The sequence below is a fragment of the Penaeus vannamei genome, chromosome 17, assembly GCF_042767895.1.
Source record: "Penaeus vannamei isolate JL-2024 chromosome 17, ASM4276789v1, whole genome shotgun sequence".
In the NCBI taxonomy this organism is placed as follows: Eukaryota; Metazoa; Arthropoda; class Malacostraca; order Decapoda; family Penaeidae; genus Penaeus; species Penaeus vannamei.
The window spans coordinates 20,454,775-20,464,951 of NC_091565.1; the positions used below are offsets into that span (position 1 = coordinate 20,454,775).

Consider the following 10,177-nt stretch of genomic DNA (forward strand, 5'->3'; position numbering starts at 1 on the left):
TTTTTGTTTTTGTTTTACATGTCTGTTCTTAACCACATTTTGTCATATGAAGTTACTTTTATTTTAGAATAAAAGATTGGTATGTTTCTGTTGGTAATTCCGGATTGTCGTTAAATATGAAAAAGCTCTTTTCATATTCCCTAGACCTATCCTGACGATAATGCACATAATGATATTACTTATTGAATTACATGTATTTAGAAGTAAGTAAAATATTATTACTGTTATTGTTATTTTGTGTTATTATTATTATCATTATCATTACTACTATTGTTAATTTGAATTAGTTATTTTTTCTGGAATATACACAAGTTTAGTGTCAAAAATGTTGAATGAAAGAATACAGTAATTAGTGTGGTGGAACATTTTACCATTATACATTACAACTTTTTGGTTGCCAATAAGAGTGTGCAATGATCTTGGTGAATGTAGTGGCATAACTGCTAGGTATATATATATATATATATATACTATATTGGCCTTTCACTAACCTCCTTGAAGTGTCAAACTACTTTATTTACATCCCAAATATTCTTAATTTTGCTCTATGGAAAGTTTTAACTTTTTAAAGAAAATAGTAGCAATGTAAATGTAAATGTGAAGCAATCTTCAAGTTATAAAAAAAATAAAGGTGCCATTAGGTGGGCTTTAAGTGCTCCCTGAAGTCCCAAAATGAGCACATACATGTATAGTTTTCCCCCAAAAAAGTATAGGCATGCTTGTAGTGCTACTGGAATTCAAACATAACAGATGTGATATTTCTGTTGGGTTGGTAATTGGGGCATTGAGTTGAACCATCTTTTTTAAATATAGACCCAATCCATTGACAATTGTCGTGGGGGGCTTAGAGTCGGAGATTGAGACCCAAGGCAGGTGAGATCCCCTGCCTTGGGCCTTGGCCCTCGGCTCAACTAATTTTGTATGGTCTTTTCCCCCTCCAGCTTTTTGTTTCTGTCCCTTCTCCAACCCCTTCTACTATCTACTTCCTAAGGTGTAAGGATGAAAGGCTGACCTTGTGCCAGTCCTGAATGGCCTGCGGGAGCCATGGGCACGGTACTCCCCTGATTTAGTTGCCTAGACCTTACCCCCCCGTACAGGGCACTGGGGGGTGGACTGTTTATTTCTCTTTACATAATCAAAGGTTTCCATGGCCAGTAATGAAGATGTAATGCTCCTATTAGGGGCAATGAGGCTTGCCCCTTCATCAAATACCCCCACCAGCTCCCCGACCCCAGGCTCTCCTTTGCCCACGACTCCAAACACAAACTACTACCCACTCCTCAATGCCTACTTGTGCATTACCCACCCAAGCCGAGAATCAATCTCCAGAAGACATTCCTACCCTCCCAACTTCCTCAAATTCATTAACTCTACTCCTACAACCTTCATCAAACACCCCTCTAAAAGTATTCCATGGTGGAATTCTGATTGCACCAAAGCGCTTCGCTTAAAACGAGCAGCCTGCAACGGCTATCGCTACAAACGAGGCACCCCTCACCAGCTATCAGCCCTTATTTTTCTTTAAAAGGGCAACTATTTCAGCCAGGTCAGTAGTGGCTCTCACCTTTCTCCACACCTTTCTTCCATTAAAACCATCAAAGAACGCATCCCTATTACCCTCACCCTATCTGATGAGTCCTATAATGCTCCTTTTTCTTCTGAACTCAACGCTGCATTACAGTCGTGCCGCAACACTCATGTAGGCCCTGATGGTATTCACTATCTTATGCTCCGACACCTCCCATCTTCCTCTCTATCCTTCCTTTTAACTATTTTCAACCACATATGGATGTCAGGAAATTTTCCTTCTCATTGGCGAGATGCTCTCATCCTACCTTTCTTAAAACCCAATAAATCAGGTACCCCACCCCAAGATTACCGCCCCATACCTCTAACTAGCTGCTTGTGCAAACTACTAGAACGAATGGTTAACTTCCGCTTAATGTGGTATCTTGAATCTCATAATCTCCTTTTTCCTTCCCAGTTTGGTTTTCGACGTGCCCGAAGTACAGCAGACCCACTTGCCCATTTCGAGACGTATAGTACATCGGCATTTGCACGCCATGAATCCGTATTAGCCACATTCTTTGATCTAGAAAAAGCACATGATACCACATGGCGATACCATATCCTCCAACAATAGTCCTCCCTAGGTTTACGTGGAAACATGGGCGTTTTCATTAAATCTTTCCTTTCTAAACGTACTTCCCAGGTCAAAATTGCCTCTTCCACGTCATCATTCTTTCCTCAATTCGAAGGCGTCCAACAAGGAAGTGTACTTAGTACCACTTTCTTCCTTCTTGCTGTAAATGACATAGTCATAGTCCTACCACCAGGAGTCCGGGCTATCACTATATGTTGATGACTTAACCATCTAAGCATCTGGCACATCCATACCAGATCTCTGTCAATTCCTTCCGTTTGCAATATCAGTAACTTCTTGGGCCACTAACCATGGCTTTCGCTTCTCTACATCCAAATCTTTCCCCATACTTTTCTCTCGCTCACGTACGGTCCCCAAACCCCCACTCTTCTTATATAACGCTCCTCTCCAATACCGTTCTTCTGGCAAATTCCTAGGCGTTATATTTGATTCCAAATTGTCCTGGCGAGACCATATCTTGTACATCAAAGAAAAAGCTCAACGCCGCCTCCGAATTTTACGAACTCTCCCTCATCTCCTGGGGCTCAGATCGCAAAACTCTCCTCCATCTTCATGTTACCTTCCCCCCCCCAATCCCTTGCCCGTTGTTGTCGTGGGGGGGCTTAGGAGACGAAGACTGAGACCCAATACAGGGATATCCCCTGCCTAGGGCCTCAGCCCTCGACTCAACTAATTTTGCATGGTCTTTTTCCTCTCCAGCTTTTGTTTCCGTCTCTTCTCCATCCCCTTCTGCTATCTACTTCCTAAGGTGTGAGAGCCGTGCTGAGAGGATGAAAGGCTGACCTAGTGCCAGTCCTGAACGGCCTGCGGGAACTATGGGCACGGTACTCCCGACTAATCTAGCCCTTACCTTCAGTAGCGAAAGGAGGTGGACCGATTAGGCCTATTTACATAATCCAGGTTCCCCATGACCAGTAATGAAAATGTAATACCTTTATTAGAGGCTATGAGGCTAGCCCCTTTATCAAATAGCCCCAACCCAGGCTCTCCTTTGACCACGGCTCCGAACACTGAAACTACTGCCCACTCCTCAATGCCTACTAGTGTATACCCACCCAAACAGAGAATCAATCTCCAGAAGACATTCCTACCCACCCAACTTCCTCAAATTCAACTCCACCCCTGCAAACTTCATCAAACAACCAATCCTCCCTTATTACTACCTTGCAGCCTTATTCTCCATCATTCCGTAATACTCCCTCTTCCACACGTCCCCGACCATCCACCACCACAAACCCTACAGATATCTTAAATACTCTGTTTAGCCCAGCTAAATGGGACCGATTTTTCGTGATCCCTGCTACAGCTCCTTACTCAGGCAACACTCTTCTCTTTCAACAATGCCTCCAAAAACAAGTAGGCAGAGTCCCTTTTTATACCAGACGCGATCGCTCCCGTCTGGTAACAGTCAGATCAGAAACTGAATCTATAGCACTGTCAAATTTAACTGATCATTCTGGCAACCCCATTCCTGCAGAACCTCATCCAACCCTTAATACCTGTACCGGAACTGTCTCTCTCTCCCCAGCAAACTGCCCAGTCGATACCAAAGATTGGTCAGACTGTGGAGAAGACTTATTAGGATGCCTCAAAGACCAAGATGTGAAATCAGTACATTGCTACACCATTCCTCCTAAAGGTCAACGAAAGAATCCGACCAATATTGCCAAACTTACCTTCCGTACACATGACCTTCCCTTACGTATCTACATTGGTGGACAATCCCTCCCTGTTCGACCATACGAACCCCCTCCCCGTCAATGTCAAAACTGTTGGCGCTTTGGACATCCTGCCAAACATTGCCGTTCCACAGACCGATGCCCCATATGTGCCCAACCTGGTCATAATCGATCAAACTGCTCAGCACAAACACGAACATGTGCTAACTGCGGCGGCCCCCATAATGTAATTTATATAGGCTGTCCCACTTACAAATTTGAATCTGAGGTAGCAACTCTCAGATACAAAAATGGTCTCACTTTACGTGAAGCCAGACAGGAAGCACGTCGACAAGGTTTCTCTCATACTCCATATTCTAGCAACATCGTTCGCTCAGCCCTTCCCCCTCCACCCAAAAATGTCCCCATTTCCACTTCTACATTCTACATCCCTCAGACCAATTCCTTTGCCACTCTAAACCCAGACACCCCAATCTCAACCACAGCTCCTATCTCAACTACAGCCCCAACACCAACCCCTCTCCCTCCCCGCACTACCCGCAGTAGACAGACTAAACGTTCTAACCCTTCTTCCCCTACAGCACAATCACCTCCACCTACCTATACCTTTGTTCCTGAGACACCAGTCTCCTCTTCCCCCCCTCATAAGAAAACCTTTATTCCACAAAACTCTCCAACCAATTCCATTGCAGAAACAATTACCTTCTCACAAAACTCTCCAACAAACTCCACTGCAGAAACAATGGATGACATTCAAAGCTATATGCTCAAGACACAAAATCCCATAACTCATGCTCCTTCCACACTTGAAGTGGTTTCCTACTAATATTCCCCCTATACCCCTTCCTCCTACTCCCTCTCAACACAACCTAACCCCCTCAATCCCAACTCCACTGATATCCATCCTCCCAATACCCATCCTCCTGATATGCATCCCCCTCTTACTCACAGCACCCCTACACCCTTTCCTCCTAATCCCTCCCAAGACAACACATCCCCTTCAACTCCAACTATCCAGCCTTCTGATATTCATCCTCCTAACACTAATACTCCCCACACATCTACTCCCTCCCAACACAACCCACCCCCTTCAACCCCAACTATAGGCACATTCTCCCTCCCTCCATCCCCTCTATCCTTTGCACTCCCTCCAGGATACACACGAGAATCACTCATGGCACAAAAATGCCCTTCCCCAGACTCCCTACCTCCTAATATCCCTCCTTTACACCCCCTAGCTCCTTCCCCTTCAAATTCCCCAACACGTAAATGTGTTATCATTCATAAATCAACTAGGATATAGCTCTCCTACATTGGAATATTCGCAGTTTCCGCTCTCATAGATCAGACCTACGTCATATCCTTGCTTCTTATAATCCATCTATTATCTGCCTCCAAGAGACTTTCCTCACACACCCTCCTATTCCAATTCCTAATTACCATTGTATCTCTTCCCCACACTCCCTCTATGTCTCGTCTATACTTATCCATCATAAAACACCTTATGTCATACCTCCCATACAAACTTCTGTCCCGTGCACAGCTATTCGCATCTTTCTTCGCCGCTGGATCACAGTGATTTCAGTCTACTTCTCCCCATCCCATCCCATTGACTTTACTGCCTTTGAGACTCTAATTTCCCAACTCCAACCACCTTTCCTCATAGTTGGTGATTTCAACTGCCGCCACACTCTGTGGGGTGACTCTACCACCAACTCCCGAGGCCGATCTCTAGAACGCTTCCTCTTCACAAATAACCTAATTATTCTTAATTCAGATCGCCCCACACACTTTGACATGCGCACACAATCCTTTTCATGCCTTGACCTCTCTCTATGCTCTCCTACTTTACATCTAGATTTCCATTGGTCAGTTCTAGACCACTTCCCAGTACTCCTTTCTCCTACTTCATATGTACCACTTCCTAATCCTCCACGCTGGTGCTTTGATAGAGCTGACTGGCATACTTTCACTTCACTCTCTACTATACCTATCCCTCCACCCCCCTTACCGTCCATTTCAGATATGCTACATTGTTTTACAACCACGATCCTAAGAGCTGCCTATACAGCCATTCCTCGAACTTCAAGACCCTATACTTCTAAATGTGTTCCATGGTGGAATTCTGGAACAGCTATCGCTACAAACGAAGCACCCCTCACCAGCTATCAGCCCTTATTTCCTTTAAAAGAGCATCTGCCCATCTTCGCCGTACAATTAAAAACAGCAAAACAAATAGCTGGCAAAATTATGTTTCCTCAATTACATCTTCTACATCTATTTCAGCTGTTTGGCGACGGATCCATAAACTATCAGGCAAACATCCCCCCCATCCTGCACCCATCCTCCTTATTCGAGATACTCTCATCTCTGAGCCTGTAGAAGTAGCTAATGAACTAGGCAACTATTTCAGCCAGGTCAGTAGTGGCTCTCACCTTTCCCCACACTTTTCTTCCATTAAAGCCATCAAAGAACGCATCCCTATTACCTTCACCTTATCCTCTGATGAGTCCTATAATGCTCCTTTTTCTTCTGAACTCAACGCTGCATTACAGTCGTGCCGCAACACTCATGAAGGCCCTGATGGTATTCACTATCGTATGCTCCGACACCTCCCATCTTCCTCTCTATCCTTCCTTTTAACTATTTTCAACCACATATGGACGTCAGGAAATTTTCCTTCTCATTGGCGAGATGCTCTTATCCTTCCTTTCTTAAAACCCAATTAATCATGTACCCTACCCCAAGATTACCGCCCCATAGCTTTGACTAGCTGCTTGTGCAAACTACTAGAACGAATGGTTAATTGCCGTTTAATGTGGTACCTAGAATCTCATAATCTCCTTTCTCCTTCCCAGTTTGGTTTCCGACGTGCCCGAAGTACAGCAGACCCACTTGCCCATTTTGAGACATACATTACATCGGCATTTGCACGCCGTGAATCCGTATTAGCCATTTTCTTTGATCTAGAAAAAGCATATGACACCACATGGCGATACCATATCCTCCAACAATTGTCCTCCCTAGGTTTACGTGGAAACATGGGTGTTTTCATTAAATCTTTCCTTTCTAAACGTACTTTCCAGGTCAAGATTGCCTCTTCCACTTCATCATCCTTTCCTCAATTCGAAGGCGTCCAACAAGGAAGTGTGCTTAGTACCACTTTATTCCTTCTTGCTGTTAATGACATAGTATCAGTCCTACCACCAGGAGCCAGAGCATCACTATATGTTGATGACTTAACCATCTATGCATCTGGCACATCCATACCAGATCTCTGTCAATTCCTTCAGTTTGCAATAACATCAATAACTTCTTGGGCCACCAACCATGGCTTTCGCTTCTCTACCTCTAAATCTTTCCCCATCCTTTTCTCTCGCTCACGTACGGTCCCCAAACCCCCACTCTTCCTATATAATGCTCCACTCCAATACCGGTCTTCTGGCAAATTCCTAGGCGTTATATTTGATTCCAAATTGTCCTGGCGAGACCATATCTTGTATATCAAAGAAAAAGCTCAACATCGCCTCCGAATCTTACAAACGCTTTCACATATCTCCTGGGGCTCAGACCGCAAAACTCTCCTCCATCTTCATGTTACTTTGATTCTCTCCACTCTAGATTATGGATGCCATATCTACTCCTCTGCCTCAACCTCTCTTCTTGCTCACCTTGATACAGTCCACCACAGCGGTCTCCGCTTAGCCCTAGGCGCCTTCCGCTCCTCTCCAGTTGAGAGCCTATATACTGAATCAGGCATGCCGTCCCTCTCTCGACGTCGAGCCCTTCTCTCTCTCCGATGCTATGCTTGATTTCACCAATTTTCCCTTACCAAACTAACTATTCCACAATCCTTACTTCATACCTTTACCTCTTCTCCACGTTTACCAACTCCTCTCCCCGTACGCATGGATACCCTCCTCTCCCATTCCACCTTTTCTCATCTCCGACCTCTCCCACTGTCTGTCCATTCCATTCCTCCATGGCTTATACCTAACCCCTGTATTTGCTCCTCAGTTTTCCCTGACCCACCAAAATCAGATATTCCCCCCTCTATCCTTCTCGCTCATTTCCTTGACCATGTCTCCATTCATTTCTCCAGCATTCATGTTTACACTTACGGTTCCAAATCCATCTCAGGAGCTGGATTCGCAGTAACATTCCCAAATTGCACTTTCAAATACACCCTCCCTCCTGAATCTAGTGTCCTTACTACAGAACTATATGCAATCCTTTTTGCCTTAAGACGCATATATTCATCCACCTCTTCCTCTTACTATTTTTACTGACTCCCGTAATTCTTTAACCCTCATAAAGTCAATGCACTCAACCAATCCCCTTGTCTGTAAGATCCAGAACTGGTTGTTCTATCTATCCACACGTCACAAATCTGTCAGATTTTGCTGGGTACCCAGCCATGTTGGAATCCCTGGCAATGAACAGGCAGATACTCTTGCACGATATGCCGCAATGTCCACATCACCTCAACAACGCTTCTCACATATTCCAGCTACAGATTACTACCCCCACTTTAAGACTTTCTTGTATGCCCGATGGCAACCTTTTTGGTCAAGACTCCACAACAATAAATTACATACCGTAAAACCATCAATCTCCTCTTGGTCAGCTCCATTTCACAAAAACAGACGTTGGGAGACTGCCCTCGCACGATTACGTATTGGCCACACTCGCCTAACACATGCCTATCTGATGTCACGCTCAGACCCGCCCCTATGTCCTCTGTGTAACATCCCTCTTTCAGTCCCACACATTCTCTTGACCTGTCCACGCTTTAATACAGCACGTACCTCTGCCTTTCCACACCTATCCTCCCTTCACCGACCTCCCAACATATCAGACATCCTTACAGAATCTCACAGCTTCTGCCTCGACAACCAGTTCTCCTTCCTCAGACACATAAATATCCTTCACTTGATCTAACTCCCTTACCCAAACGACCATAATCTTTTCCCTCATCTTCAACCTCTCAACACTATTCTAGATAGTTGACACAACAACTATCACCTGACATCCCTCTTTACTATACATTCCTATAGTGCTATATGACCCTAGATGTCTAGCACATTTATCTTAACCCATTAACCATTAACCATTCATGTTACCTTGATCCTCTCCACTCTAGATTATGGATGCCATGTCTACTCCTCTGCCTCAACCTCTCTTCTTGCTCACCTTGATACAATCCACCACAACAGTCTCCGCTTAGCCCTAGGCGCCTTCCGCTCCTCTCCAGTTGAGATCCTATATACTGAATCTGGCATGCCGTCCCTCTCTGGACGTCGAGCCCTTCTCTCTCTCCGATGCTATGCTCGATTTCACCATTCCTCCATGGCTTATACCTAACCCCTGTATTTGCTCCTCAGTTTTCCCTGATCCACCAAAATCAGATATTCCCCCCTCTATATCCTTCTCACTCATTTCCTTGACCATGTCTCCATTCATTCCTCCAGCATTCATGTTTACACTGACGGTTCCAAATCCATCTCAGGAGCTGGATTCGCAGTAACCTTCCCAAATCGCACTTTCAAATACACCCTCCCTCCTGAATCTAGTGTCCTTACTACAGAACTGTATGCACTCCTTTTTGCTTTAAGAACGCATATACTCATCCCCCTCTTCCTCTTTCACTATTTTTACTGACTCCCGTAACTCATTAAAACTCATAAAGTCTATGCACTCGACCAATCCCCTTGTCTGTAAGATCCAGCAAATAGGTTGTTTCGAATATTTAATTCGAATCTTGCGTGGTAAAAACTCGGACTCTTTTACTGTCCAAGAAATTAAAGCAAAAGTTTAATCCTAATTCATTTGTATTTCAAGATTCAGGAGTTAACATCCACACTGTTTTAGACTGCTTTCAGCTTTAAAAATACTTTGTGCATCTCATATGTGTATGACACAATCAAAGATCAATAAATAAAGTACATAATATACACCATGCACAGTTATGTTTTTGTGAATGTTTTTAGGGAAGGGGGGGGGGGGTCCATAGCTTTCATCAAATTTGTAAAGGGTATGTGACCCATAAAAGGTTAAGAACCACTGCTCTAGATATAACCGGTTCTTTTCAGCCCATACTGGAAAGAAAATGTCGGCAAATTAGTCCTATAGACAACCGATAGTCTTGCCACTAAACGTCGGCGTTGTCGGGCGTACAAAAACCCATCGAATCAAAATGTACTGCTCGAACAAAACTAGCTGTCTGTCACACTACGGTTTCTCTACATGTGTAAAAAATGATATAAGTAAAATGGCAAATGAGTTATGACTGGCTTACAACCCGATGCCACATCACATATAATGATAATGGTGA

The 10,177-nt window shown here is 44.2% G+C and overlaps 1 protein-coding gene across 7 annotated transcripts in view; it reads left to right on the forward strand.

Annotated features, from left to right (window-relative positions):
* LOC113818916 (surfeit locus protein 6 homolog) overlaps nt 1-473 on the forward strand; it is a 37,005-nt gene extending 36,532 nt beyond the window's left edge. For all 7 annotated transcript variants that reach the window (XM_070132052.1, XM_070132053.1, XM_070132058.1 and 4 more), the window contains one exon: nt 1-473. This exon is cut by the window's left edge and continues 649 nt beyond it. The gene's annotated coding sequence lies outside the window, so the exon portion shown is untranslated.
* Nucleotides 474-10,177: the final 9,704 nt, after the last annotated feature.